The sequence below is a fragment of the Halichoerus grypus genome, chromosome 7 (assembly GCF_964656455.1).
Source record: "Halichoerus grypus chromosome 7, mHalGry1.hap1.1, whole genome shotgun sequence".
In the NCBI taxonomy this organism is placed as follows: Eukaryota; Metazoa; Chordata; class Mammalia; order Carnivora; family Phocidae; genus Halichoerus; species Halichoerus grypus.
In genome coordinates this window covers 89,058,599-89,079,021 of record NC_135718.1, presented here as the reverse complement: position 1 = coordinate 89,079,021, position 20,423 = coordinate 89,058,599, and the positions used below count along the sequence as shown (strand labels likewise).

At 37.4% G+C, this 20,423-nt stretch overlaps 1 long non-coding RNA gene across 1 annotated transcript; it reads left to right on the top strand.

Annotated features, from left to right (window-relative positions):
* Positions 1-4,111: 4,111 nt before the first annotated feature.
* LOC144382480 (uncharacterized) lies at positions 4,112-19,486 on the top strand. Its single transcript, XR_013449474.1, has 3 exons — positions 4,112-4,206; positions 16,122-16,268; positions 19,416-19,486. It is a non-coding gene; the product is annotated as an uncharacterized LOC144382480 (long non-coding RNA).
* Positions 19,487-20,423: the final 937 nt, after the last annotated feature.

Genomic DNA, 20,423 nt, shown 5'->3' with positions numbered 1-20,423 from the left:
AGATTCAGTAACTACGATTGACTCTTACTAGATATTTATGCCATTTATAGGCTAACTAATAGAAAAGTCTGTGTGTACATGAGTTATAGGCATTATATTTATGCACGCTCAAAAATAAAAATGAGACTTTGTATTAGAGAACAATTTCTTTAGGAAGAGAAATGACTTTGTTTTTTGTTTTTTTCCTATGGAACAGATTTTCTGCACTATAAAATAATAGAGAAATAAAATACACTCAGTCCCTGGGTATTTTCTCTATTGGCACTTATTTCCTAGATGATTGTACTGTGGATTTAAGTTCTACTTATAGATGAATCACCCCTCTTCCTTGACCCCCAAACCTGTACAGCAGCCACTTGTTTCATTAACATTTCCATTTGTAGGTAACAGTCATCTCAAACTTACCATGTCCGAAATAAAACTGATTTTCTCCTCAAACCTCTTCTTCCCGTAGTCTTCCTCACTTCAGTAAACGGACGTTTTATCCTTTTGCTTGCTCAAATCAAAAATATTTTAATAATTTGTAAATTTTCTCTTTCTCTTGTACCATCAAGGAATTCCACCAACTCTATTTTTGAAATACCTTTGGAGTCTTACCACTTTTCTCTACCTCTACCACTTAATGACCTAGTCAAACCACAATCGTCTTTCCCCTCCTAATTCACCTCTTTGCTGGTTTTTTTTTTTTTTTAAAGATTTTATTCATTTGAGAGACAGAGAGAGACAGAGCACAAACAGAGGGAGAGGCAGAGGGAGAGGGAGAAGCAGACTCCCCGCTGAGCTGGGAGCTGGGGCTCCATCCCAGGACCTGAGATCATGACCTGAGCTGAAGGCAGACGCTTAACCGCCTGAGCCACCCAGGCACCCCTCGCCTCTTTGCTGTTAACCTTGCCTTCCTGTGGTTTGTTTTCCAATGAGCAACCAAAGATTTCTTAAAATTTAAGACAGGTCTTTGTCACTCTTCTGCTGAAGTTTTGTTTTGGTTTTTTTTTTACCATGCTTAAAGGGCCCTACCAAGAACTTTGGACCACTCCTTCCCTCCTCCACTGTGACTGTGACCTCCTTTCCTACCACGGCTTCCCTCCCCTCTTTTGTTCCAGCTACAGTAATCTACTTTGCTCTTCTCCTTCAGTGCCACGAAAACTCCTAGTCAGGAGCTTTGTGCTTGCTCTTCCTTCAATCAGATACTCTTCCCTCCATCCTGTAAGGCTTCTGATCACATCATCAAATTTCACCTTCTTGGAGAGGCCCTTCTGGATTACACTACCTAAGATAAGAAGGCCCGACCACATCTGTTTCTCCTCTTCCCCTGCGTCGTGTTTTGCCATAGCACTTATCACCACCAGATATATTTACTTGTTTTCCTCGTACCTTTCCCTGGCCCAGAATGTCACCTGTATGGAAACAGAGATTCTGTATTGTCCGCTGTTACCTCCTTAGATCTGAAACTAGTGCTTACACATAGTAGGCATTCAGTCAGTATTTGTTGAGGAAATCAGTGAGCCTTAAGACGTGAATGTAGAAAGTAATTTGATTTGCATTATAATAACTGGATCTGTTAAATAGTGAGGCCCCTTCTAATGGGGTCTGTTCTGTATAAATCTTTCTGTGCATACCATACTTTTTACATTTAACTCAGATTACGATAGTGTTTCATAGTTAGGCTAAGGCTCAGACAATACTCTTGGTATCAAAATGCAGGGCGATATTATTATTTTAAAGATTCTTTTTAGGGGAGGGACGCCTGGGTGGCTCAGTTGGTTAAGCGACTGCCTTCGGCTCAGGTCATGATCCTGGAGTCCCGGGATCGAGTCCCGCATCAGGCTCCCTGCTCGGCAGGGAGTCTGCTTCTCCCTCTGACCCTCCTCCCTCTCATGCTCTCTGTCTCTCATTCTCTCTCTCTCAAATAAATAAATAAAATCTTTAAAAAAAAAAAAAAAAGATTCTTTTTAGGGGAATAATTACTTTTTTGTTCTTTTGACATAGACATCTGACCCTCAATTACATTAACAGACCTTATACACATGAATGGAAAGAAGAATAGCCCCTTTTGAATTCAGGCTAAGACTTTATCAATATGAAGTGCTTCCCACAGGGTTCTGCTGAAAGAACCAAACTTCCATCATAATGAAATTGCAAATTCATTTGTACATGCCCTTTTTTATTTGAAAGCTACTTTTTGATGTTTGGTCTGCAATTAGATTTATTGTTTAAGGTCACAAATATGCAATCCTGACTAGACCAAGTTGTCAGAATCCTTTATCTATTCAGCATTGCACAAAGATAAATGGCTATCTCTTAACAATAGCATACCAAAGCCAAAATTTGTTCCCACTTGTATATAATCTTAATCAATCTGCTGCTTTCTGTTTTCCAGTCAGTAGACGCCTGGCCTAACCCGCTCACCACCCCACCTATCTAGAAATTGCCCAATTATGGGTTTTAAATTACTGAGAAACACTTCAGATGGAAAAAAGATAAGTTTAAGAATGTTAATGCTATAATTTTCTCATGCATATTTTTAGCTTAACATATGAATTCTTTTGCCTTTACCCTCATTCTGTGTGGGGTGAGTAATTATGTAGTATGTTAGCTAAATTCTGTGATTACATTTCTCACTGTTAACAATATCGCAAAGTAGATCATGTTTCTTAATTAAAATGAATTCTTAAGTGTTTTAAAAGATCTATGCACACGAATTAAATTCTTTTCTGAGATTCTGTGTGTCCCCCAGTAAAAATATCTACATTTAGACTTGTTCAGAAGGACTTCTTATATTTTTATGCATTTCCTTTGTGACCTTTCATATAAAAGGTATACTGAGAGAGTTGCCCAATTAGATTTGAGGCTGTACTTTTTATCCAAGAATATCCAGTGTCTAAAATTAACATACATTTGAGCATCATTGTATCACCAATCTCTATAGTTTCTCCAAAGGATTCTGATACTAGATATACAACAATTCTTTAGTAACTTGATCATACTTATAAAGCAGGCCATTAAGACTAGTATAGTAATGTCCCCATTTTAAAATCTTGTTTAAATATTTTTTGCAGATCTGAGAATCTTTTTTTAATTGTCATGCAGTTTGAACCTTCCCCCAGTTAAAAGGAATACACTATTTCAGAAGGAGGTATAAGAGAAAACCACAGTTTTTAAGTCAGAGGAACTTTTTTTTCCTGAATTCCGACTATTATTTATTTTGTGACCTCTTGGAAGTTGCCCGTTTTGGGGGAGGGGGCCTCTGCCCAGCTATAGAATAGAGAAATACTTATTCATAGAGGTGTGATATAATTAAATGAGACAACACATATAAAGTGCCCAAAACAATGCCCAGCAATAGTAAATACTCAATAAATATTATTTGAACTCCTGCCTCTGTGCCCTCCCCTTACCCCCACTCTGTTCCCGTTGCTATGTTATCCATTCTGATTGGGCTTACTCAAAAGTTAAAACTGTTGAACTAAACTTGAAGCCTTTTTGTGCCTGCCAGCTCTACATTGCTCTGCATTCACTGAATTAATAAGTAGGGAGAAGTCAGGACCTTGAATTGATCTATTCATAATACCCAGCAGGTGTATGTGGCCTTTTCTTCTCAACAATTTGCTCCCCCAGGGATTGGGTAAAATGAATATTCCACTCTGAGCCTTCATTTTAAGTCCACATGGAGCCCTTAGAAGATATACTTAAATCTCTCTTCCACCTGCAAATAGGAGAGTTGAGCCTTAAATTATGTTAATTTGACATAGGAAATTTTAATCATCCTGTGTAAGATGGCTTGCTTGTTTGTTGCATTTGTACTGCTCAGATCACTGTCCTAAAAGTTTCACCTTTTAAAAGTAATCTGTTTCAGGGGCGCCTGGGTGGCTCAGTCGTTAAGCATCTGCCTTTGGCTCAGGTCGATCCCAGGGTCCTGGGATTGAGCCCCACATCGGGCTCCCTGCTCGGCGGGAAGCCTGCTTCTCCCTCTCCCTCTCCCCCTGCTTGTGTTCCCTCTCTCGCTGTCTCTCTCTCTCTCTGTCAAATAAATAAATAAAATCTTTAAAAAAATAAAAAAATTTTAAAAATAAAAGTCATCTGTTTCAGAATAAATTTTAATAGCTACTTAATATACTACTTTATATCTCAAAAATTGTTACTTTATCATAATTTTTATTGTTTTAGGTGCAAAGATGGTTTGAAAGGATTTACATTCTCTGCTCTTAGGTAAGTAGTTTATTTACCTTATGTTAAGAGAGAATTTGCAAGTTAACTTTTTCAAAAAGTAATATTATTGCGCATAATTACAATAGATGTTTATCGACTCAGTTTTCTAGCCCAAAATAATTGCAGGAGTCACAGTCACTTTTACGATATTTTATTAAAAGAGTCTAATTTATTGGATTTCTTTCCCCCTAAAAATCAGTCAATCAACAACTGTTTTTGGAGGTGCCTGGGTGGCTCAGTCGTTAAGCGTCTGCCTTCGGCTCAGGTCGTGATCCCAGGGTTCTGGGATCAAGCCCCACATCGGGCTCCCTGCTCAGCGGGAAGCCTGCTTCTCCCTCTCCCACTCCCCCTGCTTGTGTTCCCTCTCTCACTGTGTCTCTCTCTGTCAAATGAATAAGTGAAATCTTTGAAAAAAAAAAAATCAACAACTGCTTTTGGGACCTATTGTGTGCCTCATATCACTGGGTGTTAGGAAAGAATTAGAAGAACTCTCTCTTCAAGGAGCATTGGAAAAACAAAGCTACATGTGAATAATTACTGCAAAATTAAATACTGAATTGTGTGGTACCACATTATGGGCTTCATTAGGACAGGGCTCATGTCAGACACATTTTGAATCATAAGCTTCACTAGAGTCACTAGAATCTGCTTTTCACCCTGTATGCCATCTCTTGCCATAGTTATTGGCCGATAGTAGTAGATAGTGTAGAAAAGTTGGTTGGCAGCACTTCCATTGTATTTTACAGTTCACCAAGCATTTTCACATAGATTAGAAAATTTTCACAGCAGTTCTGTGAGATGGGTATTTTTATGCCCATGTGACGTGAGGCTTAGAATACTTAACTAATTTAATGTCACACAGTGACTGCATATACTTACTTGAAACCTAATGCTCTTCCAGTTTGTATTATAAATGTTGCCTCTTTTATTCTCCTAAGTACATATAGTAGATGCTTAGTGAAGATTAGGTGTGGAGTATTTATTATAAATATAGGAGGGAAAAATTAGGGTAGCCTTCGGTATGCTAGAAGATTTCATATGACTGTCTTTTTTAGGTTATTTTGAGGATCAAATGAGTTAATGCATGAAAAGTGTTTAGAACTGTGCATGGCACATAGTGCTCAAGAAATGTTGGCTATTACTGTTATTATTATTCTTATGGGGATAAGCCTTAACCTGCACTTGAAGGATAGCTTTAGAGAACTAGAAGGGAAGAGGAGGAACCTTCTGGGTAGAAGTGAATAATGTTAGCAAAAGTATGAAAATTATAAACATGAAATATGAGGTAAGAGTGGGAAAATCAACTTAATTGGTATGAAAAGCTTATTTTAGGGATCATAAGGTTTTGTGGGGTTTTTTGATTTTTTAAATGATGGTCAGAGCAGGGCCAGATTTTGGAAGACCTAAACAGAAAAAAAGGAAGACAAATTTGAATTTGATAAGATGGGCAGTAGAGAGCCACTAAAGGGTTTTGAGCAGGGTAGTTGACATTGTTTCAGAAAGATTAGTCTGGCCACAGTATTTGGGACAGACATTGTGAAAGAGAGAATCAGAAGGAAGAAAGATGAAGTGATAAGGACTGGGATTTGGCGACAGTGGAGGATTAAAGAGAAAGAGGCAAAGTTGAGACTGGTGTCGAAGGAAATGAAGACCTACTGATTGATATTTTCCTTCTTCCTCTTTCCCTCCAATCCTTGCTACGAGCCAAGTTTTGAAAACCTAAGTACATGAAAAAAGGTGCTATTAACAGAAAATCAGATGGTGTGCAAGGAAGCTAGTTTGGGAGGGGACAAATTGAGTCCCCTGTGTGAATAAGAGTATCTTTGGTTGTGGAAACTCTGTGGTAACAGTAACTAAGTCATAATACACAGCGGTAATTTTTTCATATTATATTTTTCATTGAAAGATCATGAAACATTTCAGAAAATAACTTTTTGTTGTTGTTGCATTGAATGTGAAGATTCTATGTTATGTCAAAAGTTTATAACAAAACCAAAAGTTGGTTTTCCTAAAGAGAAAACTTTGCCTTTTCCCGTGTCTCTCCATAGGCTCCCAGAATCCTTACAGAAACTCAAAATGTATCCGATATTTTTGTGTCTCTTCGTCAAATCCACTCAAAATAAGGGGCTGGATAACTATTTGCACTTAGAATTTACTCTGTATTATAGGAAAATATTCTGGGAAAAAATGGTTATTAATTCTCGCTAAGTTAGTAGAAGTTATGAGAACAGATAGAGTCAAGGATAGAGTCAAAGGCTGGGAACCAGTTCAGGAGCCTTATGGTATACCAAACCTGCATCAACATAGTTTAATACTTAGAAGTGTATAGGCAGCTTAGTGATTAAGAGCCCAGGCTTTAGAGTCAGACAGTTTTTTGGGTCCAAGTAATTGTTTTTGGATGTGGTCAAATGCTTTTTCATGCTAACTCTCACGGAAATGATGGCACCTACTTACTTCGTAGTGTTGCTATGAGGATTAAATGATTTAATCCTCTGTACTGTCCTGTCATATAGTAAATGTTCAGAAAATGCTCATTATTACTATATTTGATCATTCAGTATGTATTAATTAAATTTTTACTATGTGCCAGTCCCTGGGGTGTAATAGCAAAAGATGTATAGAGTCTCACAGACCCACAGTTTAATGGGGGATGCAAACTACTAATAAGGTGCTTCTGCTACTGGGGACTCATTGGGCTTTGATAGCACAGGGAAGGATTGCTAACTCACTGCAGCTTGGGCGGGGACAGTTTCTCCAAGGAAGTGACCTCTAATCTGAGATGGTCAGTCCTGGCCAAAAGAGAAACAGTATTATGAACAGTGTGAGAGAGATGATTTTATCTGTTCTAACATAGTTTTTGTCTTGTTTATAAAGAACAGTAGTACAGACCTTGAACTCTCCATGCACACCCATGATTAAGAACCAAATTCTTTTGGAATAACAGCTACTGAGACTGCACGGCTGCCACCTTGTGACAATCTCATTACATGCCCTTTATGATTTAATAAGCTAGATATTTTACCAAGTTTGTCCGAATGAGATGGGATACAGTTGTTGATAGTAATAGCTTGTTTCACCTCTCTTTTCTGAGTGTTTACATTTTCTTATTCTATTTGTCATAGGTCCCATGTTCCAGAACCTTAGTGTAGTATTACTGATCCCTTGTTTTTGTCTGCATTTTATGGTATTTTCTGAAAGTTCAGCAGGTAGAGTTCTCTTAAGAAAGCTTAGTTATTCTTTAGAAGAGCAATGACTCATAGTGAAGGTACAAACAGCAAAAATGGAAAACTAGTAAAGGATACTGATTGAATGATATCTAATGGTAGCAATTCTTTTTTTCTTTTCTTTTTTCTTTTCTTTCTTTTCTTTCGCATTGTCTGGGAAAAAAATACTCCAGTTTTGATGAGATAAGAATAGTGTCTTCTCCCAGATATTAGGTTTTTCAGAAGAGAAATAACTAGATTAGAATAATATTGAGTTTAAGGTTTTCTAATGAAATTATGTGAGAATGCATGGAATCTTGACCATTTTATGATTCTCAGTCTTTAGTTTCCTCCATTTCCCTGAATATCTTTATATGACCTAATAGTGCATTGCAGCTATTTTATGACTCAAAGTGACATGAGATATAACTTTATACTGAAAAATGAGAACCTCATTCAATTGTAACTATTAGTAGAATTTAGACAAAAAAATAGAATTTTTTGATCAACTAGTAGACCCAAGTAAATATTTCACCTGCTTTTTTGTTTGAAAAAACTTCAAGGTGTGTAATATCTTTAAAAAGTGGTAACTTAAGTTAAAAGGGTGCATCATAAAAGTGTTATGCTGTATTTTACTTGGTTAATTTGATTTTAAAATACGTGCATTGTTGGGAAGCTTGGGAAGATGGTGGAGTAGCAGGACCCTAAGTTCACCCCATCCCATGTTGACAACTAGATATCACTCACATCGATGTAAATACGCTAGAGGGCAATCCAAAGATGGGCAGAACAAACTCCACAACTAAATGTAAAGAAGCTGCATCTGAGGGGGTGCCTGGGTGGCTCAGTCAGTTAAGTGTCTGCCTTCAGCTCAGGTCATGATCTCAGGGTCCTGGGATCAAGTGCCATGTCGGGCTCTCTGCTCAGTGGGGAGTTTGCTTCTCCCTCTCATTCTCCCTCTGTGCTTTCCCTCTCTCTTTTTCTCTCTCAAATAAATAAATGAACTCTTTAAAGAAAAAAAAAAGCTGCATCTGAGAGGTTCCCAAGGGTAGAAACAGTGGTTGGGAGCTGCCCACAGGAGGGAGGGAGCTACGGGTGTAGAGAGGGGAAAGAAAACAGTCTCTCACACTAGGGATCCCAAACCATAACATCTGGCTTTGAAAACCAGAGGGGCTGAATTCCATGAGTTTGTATAAATCACAGGATTTGGAGTCTGGAGCTTAAAAAGTCAGCTGACTCAGCACCGGGCAAGATGGGAGAGTGAGTGATAGCTGGATCCTGCCTTTAAAGATACAGCAGCCCATAGAGAGGCAACATAGAAATGACAGTTTGCATAGTGCCTGGGACAAACAAGAGGAAGATATGTTTATACTGATTTTGAGTGTGTTAGGGGACTTCTCTGGGAACAAAGGAGGTGGCAGGCACCATTTTCCTCCCCTGCTGCCCAGCATAAACACAGGGCCACCTGTGGGCAGCACTGCGCAGACACTTGCTACCTAACCTGCTAGCAGTGTGCCTTGCCCATGTGTTCTCCTGAGGACTGGCACACTCCAAGCATGCTGACCTCAGCCCTTAGCTCACCTGATGTCTTCTCAGAGCTCGCAGCCTGTGTCTCACTAACACCACAGAAAGCAAGCAAAGCCCACAACAGATACAGAGTCAATGAAGATGTCTGGACTGAAAGAAAAAGTGACTCAGACACAACACAAGCAACACAAACAGGAGGTTCCCCTGAAGTGCCAGGTTCTGGTGAACAGGGGACACTATACTGCAGAGCAGTACAGGACCTCTTCTTCATGAAGCCATTACTTTCAAGAGCAGAAGGTGTAGCTGACTTTCCTAACAAAGAGAAACTGACACAGATAGACAAAATGAGGAAACAGAGGAATATGTCCCAAATGAAAAAACAGGACAAAATCACAGCAGGAGATTAAGTGAAACAGAAAAAAGTAAGATGTTTGATAAAGAATTTAAAGTAATGCTCATAAAGATAGTGGACTTCAGAAAAGGGTGGAGGACATCAGTGAAACTCTTGACAAAGAGATAAAAAATGGGTGCCTGGATGGCTCAGTCATTAAGTGCCTGCCTTCAGCTCAGGTCATGATCCCAGGGTCCTGGGATCGAGCCCTGCATCGGGCTCCCTGCTTGGCAGGAAGCCTGCTTCTCCCTCTCCCACTCCCCCTGCTTGTGTTCCCTCTCTTGCTGTGTCTCTCTCTGTCAAACAAATAAATAAATAAACTCTTTAAAAAAAAGAGAGAGATAGGGGCGCCTGGGTGGCTCAGTCGTTAAGCGTCTGCCTTCGGCTCAGGTCATGATCCCAGGGTCCTGGGATCGAGCCCCGCATCGGGCTCCCTGCTCCGCGGGAAGCCTGCTTCTCCCTCTCCCACTCCCCCTGCTTGTGTTCCCTCTCTCGCTGTCTCTCTCTGTCGAATAAATAAATAAAATCTTAAAAAAAAAAAAGAGAGAGATAAAAAATAACGTATCAGAGGTGAAGAACTTGATAAATGAAATTAAAAATACAATAGATGGAATAAATAAACAGTAGGCTACAGGAAGCAGAGGAGCCTGTAAGTGACCTGGAGGATAGAGTAATGGAAAGCAATCAAGCTGAACAGGTGAGAGACACATAAATACTACATAATGAGAATAGACTTAGAAAATTCAGTGACTCCATCAAGCATAAGAGAGAAAGGGGGACAGAAAATGTATTTGAAGAAGTAATAGCTGAAAACTTCCCACATCATGGGAGGGAAACAGAGATCCTGATTCAGGGGCACAGAAATCCCCCTGTTAGGATTCAACCTAAGGAGGTACACACCAAGACACACAGTAATTAAAATGGTAAAAAATAGTGATAAACGAAGAATTTTATTTTATTTTATTTAAAGATTTTATTTATTTGACACAGAGAGAGAGATAGCGAGAGCAGGAACACAAGCAGGGGGAGTAGGAGAGGGAGAAGCAGGCTTCCCGCCAGGCAGGGAGCCCGATGCAGGGCTCAATCCCAGGATCCTGGGATCATGACCTGAGCCAAAGGCTGACACTTAACGACCGAGCCACCCAGGTGCGCCAGGAAAGAATTTTAAAGATTGTAAAAAAAAAAAAGATGGTTACATATACAGGAAACCCCATAGGCTATCAGCTGATTTTTCAGCAGAAACGTTGCAGACCAGAAGGGACTGGTATGATATATTGAAAGTGCTCAAAGGGAAAAATTGGAAGCCAAGAATATTCTATCCAGCAAGGCTGTCATTCAGATTAGAAGGAATTTCCCAGACAAACAAAAGTTAAAAGAATTCATGACCACTAAACCAGCCCTACAAGAAATGCTAAGGGGGGCTTTGTAAGAGGAAAACAAAAATCATAAGTAAGAGTAAGAAAAAACAGGAAGTACAAAAACAACAAAAAAATAAGTATATCTATAAAAATCAGTCAAGAGAAGCACAAAATAAAAGGATGTAAAATATGATACCAAATATCTGAAATGTGGAGAGGAGAGGAGTAAAATTAAGCAACCATTAGCTGAACATAGACTGCTATATGCGGAAGATGTTATATATAAACCTAACGGTAACTACAAGTCAAAAACAGTAATAAATTGAATGAGATCTTGCCATTTGCAACGACGTGGATGGAACTGGAGGGTATTATGCTGAGCGAAATAAGTCAAACAGAGAAAGACATGTATCATATGACCTCACTGATATGAGGAATTCTTAATCTCAGGAAACAAACTGAGGGTTGCTGGAGTGGGGGGTGGGGTGGGAGGGATGGGGTGACTGGGTGATGGACACTGGGGAGGGTATGTGCTCTGGTAAGCACTGTGAATTGTGCAAGACTGTTGAATCTCAGATCTGTACCTCTGAAACAAATAATGCAATATATGTTAAGAAAGAAAAAAAGAAGAAGAAGAATGTAGCAGGAGGGGAAGAATGAAGGGGGAGAAATCAGAGGGGGAGAAGAACCATGAGAGACGATGGACTCTGAAAAACAAACGGAGGGTTCTAGAGGGGAGGGGGGTGGGAGGATGGGTTAGCCTGGTGATGGGTATTGAGGAGGGCACGTTCCGCATGGAGCACTGGGTGTTATGCACAAACAATGAATCATGGAACACTATATCTAAAACTAATGATGTAATGTATGGGGATTAACATAACAATAAAAAAATTAAAAAAAAACAGTAATAAATTAAAAAAAACAATAAGGAATCCAAATATTTTGCTAAAGAAAGCCAACAAATCATGAAAGAAGAGAGCAAGAGAAGAAAGGAACAGAGAGGAACTATCAAAATAACCATAAGTCAAGTAACAAAATGGCAATAAATACATACATATCAATAATTACTTTGAATGTACATGGACTAAATGCTCCAATCATGGCACATGATGACAGAATGGATAAAAAAGCAAGACCCATCTACATGCTGCCTGCCAGAGACTCATTTCAGACCTAAGGACATATGCAGACTGAAAGTGAAGGGATAGAGAAATATCTATCATGCAAATGGAAGTGAAAAGGTAGCCTGAGTAGCAAGTTATATCGACAAAATAGACTTTCATACAAGGACTGTAAAAAGGGACAAAGGACACTGTATGAACATAAACAATACAATCCAACAAGAAGATATAAAAATTGTAAATATTTATGAATCCAACTTGGGAGCACCCAAATAAATACATAAAGCAGTTAATAACAAACATAAAGAAAATGATCAATAGTAATACAGTAATAGTAGGGTACTTCAACACTTCACTTACATCAATAGACAGATCATTCAAACAAAATCAACAAAGAAACAGTGGTTTTGAATGACATATTGGCCCAGATGGATCTAACAGATATAGTCAGAACATTCCATCCTAAGACAGCAGAATACACATTCTTTTCAAATGTACATGGAGCATTCTCCAGATTAGATCACATATTAGGCCACAAAACAAGTCTCAACAAATTCAGAAAAATTGAAGTTATAAAAATACATCTTTTCTGACCACAATGGTATGAAACTAGAAATCAAGCACAAGAAAAAACATGAAAAGCACATAAATACATGGAGGTTAAATAACATACTACTAAACAATGAATGAGTAAATCAAGAAATCAAAGAGGAAATAAAAAATACATGGAGAGAAATGAAAATGCAAACACAATAGTCCAAAATCTGAGATATAGCAAAAGCTGTTCTAAGAGGGAAGTTTATAGCAATATAGGCCTACCTCAAGAAGCAAGAAAAATCCTAAATAAACAACCAATCTAACCTTACATCTAAAGGAACTAGAGAAAGAACAACAAACAAAGCCACAAGCCAGTAGAAGGTAGGAAATAATAAAGATTAGAGCAGAAATAAAGTAGAAACTAAAAAAACAATAGAACAAATCAGTGAAACCAGGAGCCAGTTCTTTGAAAAATCAACAAAATCATAAGCCTTTAGCCAGATTCATAAAAAGAGAAAGAGGACTCAAGTAAATAAAATTAGAAATGAAAGGGGAGAAGTAACAACCAAAGCACAGAAATCAAAAAGATTGTAGGAGAATGTTAACCTATGTCCCAGCAAACAAAAGTCCAGGACCAGATGGTTTCACAAGGGGATTCTACCAAACATTTAAAGAAGAGTTAACACCTGTTCTCAAACTATTCCAAAAAATAGAAAAGGAAAACTTCTTAATTTATTCTATGAAGCCAACATTACCCTGATACCAAAGCTAGATAAAGACACTACAAAAAAAGAGAAATACAGGCCAATATCTCTTTCTGAACATAGATGCAAAAATTTTCAACAAAATACTAGCAAACTGAACCCAACAATACATTAAAAATTCATTCACCAGAATCAAGTGGAATTTATTCCTGGGGTGCAAGGGTGGTTCAGTATTCACAAGTCAATCAATGTGATTCATCACATCAATAAAAGAAGGAATAAAAACCAAATGATCTTCTAGAGGGGAGGGGGTTGGGAGGATGGGTTAGCCTGGTGATGGGTATTGAGGAGGGCACGTTCTGCATGGAGCACTGGGTGTTATGCACAAACAATGAATCATGGAACACTAAATCTAAAACTAATGATGTAATGTATGGGGATTAACATAACAATAAAAAAATTAAAAAAAAAATTATATGGAAAAAAAAAAAAAACCAAATGATCATTTTAATGGATGCAGAAAAAGCATTTTAGAATATAAAACATCCATTCATGATAAAAACCCTCAGCAAAGTGGGATTAGAGGGAACACCTCAACATAATAAAAGCCATAAATGAAAAACCCACAGCTAACATAATATTCAATGGTGAAAAACCGAGAGCATTTCCCCTAAGGTCAGGAACAAGACAAGGATGTCCACTCTCACCACTCATATTTAACGTAGTACTGGAAGTCCTAGCCACAGTGATCAGAAAAGAGGAAGGAAGAAGTAAAACTTTTTCTATGTGCAGATGACATGATACTATATATGGAAAACCTTAAAGACTCCACCAAAAAGCTATTAGAACTGATAAATGAATTCAGTAAGATTGCATGATACCAAATCAACATATAGAAATTCATGGTATTTTTATATACTAATAAGCAACAGAAAGAGAAATTAAGAAAGCAATTCCATTTACAATTGCACCAAAGGTAATAAAATATCTAGGAATAAACTTAACCAAGGAGGTGAAAGACTTGTGTAAAAATATATAAATTATCTTTTATCAATGTTTTACAGTTTATATTTTATATATATATATTATATATAGTTTATATATTTATAAACAATATTTATAAACATTGATAAAAGATGTTGCTGTTTCTACACAAACAAGTGGAAAGATAATCTGTGCTCATGGATTGGAAGAACAAATATTGTAAAAGTGTCCATACTACACAAATGTATACAATCTACAGATTTAATGTTATCCCTATCAAAATACCAACAACATTTTTCACAGAACTGGAACAAAGAATCCTAAAATTTGTATGGAACCACAAAGACCCCGAATAGCCAGAGCAATTTTGAAAAAGAAAAGCACAGTTGGAGATGTCACAATTCCAGACTTCAACTTATACTACAAAGCTTTAGTAATCAAAACAAGCGTGGTACTAGCACAAAAATAGGCACATAGATCAATGGAACAGAATAGAAAACCAGAGGTAAACTCACAATTATATGGTCAGTTAATCTTCGACAAAGCAGGAAAGAATATCCAGTGGGAAAAAGACAGCCTCTTCAACAAATGGTGTTGAGAAAAGTGGACAGCAACATGCAAAAGAATGAAACTGGCCCACTGGCTTACACCATACACAAAGCTAAATTCCAAATGGATTAAGGACCTAAATGTGAGACATAAAACCGTAAAAATCCTAGAAGAGAGCACAGGCAGTAACTTCTCTGATGTCGGACATAGCAACTTTTTTCTAGATATGTCTCCTGAGGCAAGGGAAGCAAAAGCAAAAATAAAACTATTGGGACTACATCAAATAAAAAGCTTCTGCACAGCAAAGGTAATAATCAACAAAACTAAAAGACGGCCTATGGGATGGGAAAAGATATTTGCAAATGACATATCTGATAAAGGGTTAGTATCCAGAATTATAAAGAACTTCTATAACTCGATGCCTGAAAAACAACTAATTCAATTTAAAAATGAGCAGACAAGATGAACGAACATTTCTCCAAAGAAGACATCCAGAGTCCAACGGACACATGAAAAGATACTCACCATCAGTGATCATCAGGGAACTGCAAAGCAAAACTGCAATGAGCTATCACCTCACACCTGGCAGAATGGCTAAAATCAACAACACAGGAAACAACAGGTGTTGGCAAGGATGTGGAGAAATAGGAACCCTCTTGCACTATTTGTGGGAATGCAAACTGATGCAGCCATGCTGGAAAACAGTATGGGGATTCCCCAGAAAGTTGAAAATGGAACTACCCTACAACCTAGTACTCACAGTACTGGGTATTTACCCAAAAAATACAGAAACACTAATTCACAGAGACACTACGTGTATCCTCTGTTTATTGCAGCATTATTTACAATAGCTAAATTATGGAAGCAGCCCAAGTGTCCATCAATAGGATAAAGAAGAGGTTTTATACACACACACACATACACATATACACACAATGGAATATTGAGCCACAAAAAAGAATAAAATCTTCCCATTTGCAACAACATGGATGAGCTAAAGAGTATAATGCTAAGCAAAATAAGCCAGCTAGAGAAGGACAAATACCATATTATTTTACTCATATGTGGAGTTTAGGAAACAAAACAAATGAGCAAAGGAAAAAAAATGAGAGAGAGAGACAAACGAAGAAATAGACTCTTAACTACAGAGAACACACTGATGGTTACCAGAGGGTAGGTGGGTGGGGGTGGGTGAAATAGGTGAAGGAGATTAATAGTACACTTATCTTGATAAACACTGAATAATGTTGAGTCAGTGTATTATGCACCTGAAACTAATATAACACTGTATGTTAACTATGCTGGAACTAAAATAGAAAACTTAATAGAAGAATTTATTGCATTATTAAAGAAATGGCTGTCAGCATTTTCTTATAAAGGATAAGATTTTATTTAAATTTTGAAAAACATTTCAAATGATAAGGTACTCTCCAAAATGTATTTGTATATTAACAGAATCAGGATGGGTTTTTTTTCCTTATTGTCTTTTTCCTTTTATTTTTTAAAGGTGAAAATGCCTCACATTGTGCTCTTTTCTTTAGGTTTATTGTAGGGAAGGAAGAAATTCCCACACATTCTTATTCACCAGAAGCAGCATATGCAAAAGTGGAACAAAAGACAGAGAAACATGAAGAAAAGCCAAGAAGATTGAATATAATTGCTCTAATCAGGAAACTTGTGGATTCAGTGTAAGTTTTTTATCTTGATATTTAGCACACTGTGTTATTGTTTTATATGATATTTGTACTTTGCCAAGGTGTTTTATTTTCTTTTCAGTAATGATATACATATATATCATATCTATCTATCTTTTTTTTTTTTTTTTTTTTTTTACCAGAAAGAGTGCATAGAGTTTTATAAAAGGCACATAATGGCAAGTCAGTGTTATTTATTATTTTTGTCTGGACTATAGACCAACATATGCCTTTAGAATAGATTTATATGAACTTGTAATAGTTTTCTATGTCAAACTAGACACAGTTGTAGGAGGCTAGAATGGGGAACTTTAGGAAACAGGTTAATATGTGCTAATCAAATATTCCAAATGTGGAAAGGAGAAAGAAAAGTTCTGGGGCACATTCAAGAAGATAGAGGAATAATAAGGAGCAAACCTTACATAAATGTTTTTTGTAAGAGTAGAAATTTTCAGGGCTTTGGAAATGGAATAAAACATCTTTATTTGTATATTATACAAAGAAGTCTGAATTTCATACAAATAGTACTTGTTTTTTTTTGGTTTGTTTTTTTTTAACTTTGTCCTTTTGTTGTTGTTGTTATGTTAGTCACCATACAATACATCATTAGTTTTTGATGTAGTGATCCACGATCCATTGTTTTCGTATAACATGCAGAGCTCCATGCATTATGTGCCCTCCTTAATACCCATCACTGGGCTATTTCAAGTATAGGAATTATACTTCTATATAATATTAAAATACATCTATAATTAATAGAAAATTTAGTGATTTAAAATTAGAACATCAGTCAATAAAAATAATCTTTGTAGTGATATTTTAGAGAGTGTTGAATGAATAGCCAATATAGAAAGTTAGGGATCAGTTATGGGAAGCTGAAGCCAATAAATCAGACCTTAGACTCTCATTTCACCCCTGCTGGCTTTGTGACTTTGGGCAAGTGATTTAACCACTCTGGACCCTAAAGTCCTCATCTGTTAACTTGGGTTAATGATCTCTGTTATGGAGTGTTGCGTCCATTAAATGAAATAACATGAGTTGCCTCACGTACATGAGCACAGAGTAGGTGCTCAAAATTTTTACTGTATTTAAAGACTTTGTCTTCATTTTAGTATACAGCACATACAGAAGGTAAGAGGGAGGGAAGGAATAACAGATGGCAGGAATAATTGTGGTAGTAAACTTTTTTTAAAAATTTATGTATATCCTTTTTTTATCATGATAAGTGCACTCCTTAATCCCCATCACCTGTTTCACCCATATCCCTAACTACCTCCCCTCTGATAATCAGCAGTTTGTTCTCTGTAGTTAAGAGTCTGTTTCTTGATTAGTTTCTCTCTTTTTTTTTCCCTTTGCTCATTTGTTTCCTAAATTCCACATATGAGTAATACGGTTGAATATTACTCTGTGTTTGTGTGTGTGTGTGTGTGTGTGTGTGTGTGTGTGTGTGTGTGTATACCACCTCTTCTTTATCCATTCATTGATTGAAATGGGCTGTTTCCATAATTTGGCTATTGTAAATAATGTTGCAATAAACATAGAGATGCATATGTCCGTTTGAATTAGTGTTTTGTAATTTTTGGGTAAATAGCCACTAGTGAGATTGGTAATGAACTTCTTAATTCTTAAGCAAGTTCAAAATAGTTACTGATCACCTGAGTGAAGAAAAGAGACAAGGAATCCCTATTCATGGAAATCATGTCACCATGAATCAGAGGGGAATGCGGAGACGGGAATGCAGAGAATGTATTATGTGGGTGAATGATGCCTTGGGTATCAGAACTAATCAGGTCATGGCAGAACTTGTCAGACTTGCCTCCGTGAGTCCACTGCTGTGGAAGCAGATGCAGGGTAATACATAAGCAGAGCAGATAAGACAGGAGATGGGGAGTCCAGGTTTTGAGAAGTTTTAATAACAGACTGAGGGAAGATTAAATGACAGTATAGCTGATACCAGAATTGAACTTCACTAGCAAAGAGAGTTTAACGATTTCTGTGTAGTTCCAGTAGCACTGGCTGAGGAATGCCTTTGAAGAGGACACTTAGAAGTATGAAGAGTGATGGTTTACACATGGCCACCCCTCTCTGATTTACCTCTTTTAGGTCCCAGCTTTAATCCCTCAACTTCACATGGCCAGATATGTCCCATCATCCTGATGACATAAGGGCTACGGGCAGCAGGAATCCCTGCCGTCCCCCTTGTCTGGGAAGGGCTACACGTATATGCCAGCTGTGGTGCAGAATTGGATTTCCGAAAGGGTTTTGCTAATCAGTTTGCAAATGGAATTAAAGAGGTGTGGAGCCAGAATATCACTCTACACATTATTGTTACAAACAAGAAGCTTAATGTGTTCCAACCATGAGATAATTAATTAACTGCAGTCTGCAAGAATTACAAAGACTACTCATTTTGGAACATGAACACTTCATAGAGAAAGGGGGAGAGCCAGACCCCTGTTAGATATTTTACTTACTTTTTTACGCCTCAATACAGTCCTGGAGTCAGCATACCAAATAATTAAAAATCTATGTGTCTTGAACAGTAGCCCCCCCAGCAGAAACATTTACTAAACACCAGAGGACCAAGTGGTTTGCATTTAAATCACAAATAACCTACTTTTGAATTCCCACATGATCTATTACTCTATTTATTTTAAAAACTGAATTTTGAATTCTAATACCGTATCATGTTTCTTTTCCAGATGTTTTCTCTCAAATATAATTAAGTATAAATTCCTGTAACCTGAGCACTTTCTCATTATGATTGTTGCTCAAGTACTGACTTCATGGGGGACTTATGACCGTTATACTCTACAGTAAGCAACTTAAAGCTTCCAAAAGATTTGGCAGAGTATAGAGATAATATATTACATATTTTTCATATTTAGTCACAAATATTTACCAATGTTTTTTCTGTTCTGCATTTAAGTATTTTGATTGCAGTCACATATTTTATGCACCGTGTCAAATGGTGAACTGAAAAGAAAAAAAAATCTGTTATCTTTGCTTTTTTATGTCCTAAGAAACCAAAAGATGCATGCATTTAGAAACAAGTAGGTAATGTTTTCTGCTTTTTTGGTTAGAGAGTGTTAAGCACATCTACACACATACACATCATTTATTATATTTGTCTTATTTCAGATGTAAGCATGGACCAAGGCATAGGTGTTGCAAACACTATGAAGATAATTGCATCTCTTATTGCATTAAAGTAAGTATATAAAAGTATCACTGTTAGCCATGGGGAATATATATAGAAATAACTTTTTAAAGATTGTATTTATTTGAGAGAGAGAAAAAACATGAGTGGGGAGAGGGGCAGAGGGAGAGGGACAAGTAGACTCCCCACTGAGCACAGAGCCAGATGCTTGGCTTAATCCAGGACCTGAGATCATGATCTGAGCCAAAGTCAGACACTCAACTGGCTGAGCCACCCAGGCGTGCCCCATATAGAAATAACTTTTGAATTAAAGCATGATTTCAAAGTAAATGGAAAAATAGACAGTAATTGCTATCATTCTTTGCATTTGACTTGAAGAATGAGAAATTTGTGAAAAATAGATAACAATTTAGCTTTTAGTATTCATTTACCAGATCTTTGGTTAATTAATTTTAAAATTCGCTTATTTAAAAGTTAGTGAAGGGGTGCCTGTGTGACTCAGTCGGTTAAGTGTCTGCCTTCAGCTCAGGTCATGATCCCAGGGTCCTGGGATCAAGCCCCGTTTCAGGCTCCCTGCTCAGGGCGAGTCTGCTTCTTGCCCTTCCTCTCCCTCTGCCCCCTCCCCTGCTCATGTTCTCTCTTTCTGTCTCAAATAAATAAAATTGTATAAAAAAATCAGTGTAAAACTTTTAAAGTAGAAGAGAAGGTGAAGCAACAACAGCAAAAAAGACAGAAAAATAAAGTTATTAAAATTTATATGTTGTAATGTGTTCTCATTAGAATGCGTGCTAGAACAAGGTCCCTGGGGTATGCTGTCTACTAGTGGATCAGCAGTCATACACATACCCTGTGCGCAATCTGATACAGTGGCATTTGGTGTTGGACTTGTAAAGCTGTTACATTTTTGAAGGCATGGAGGTTACTGGAGCATGTTCAACAGTTACTCTACATGAAGGAAGTTAGCTGTGCCCACTGGCAGAAATTCCTCC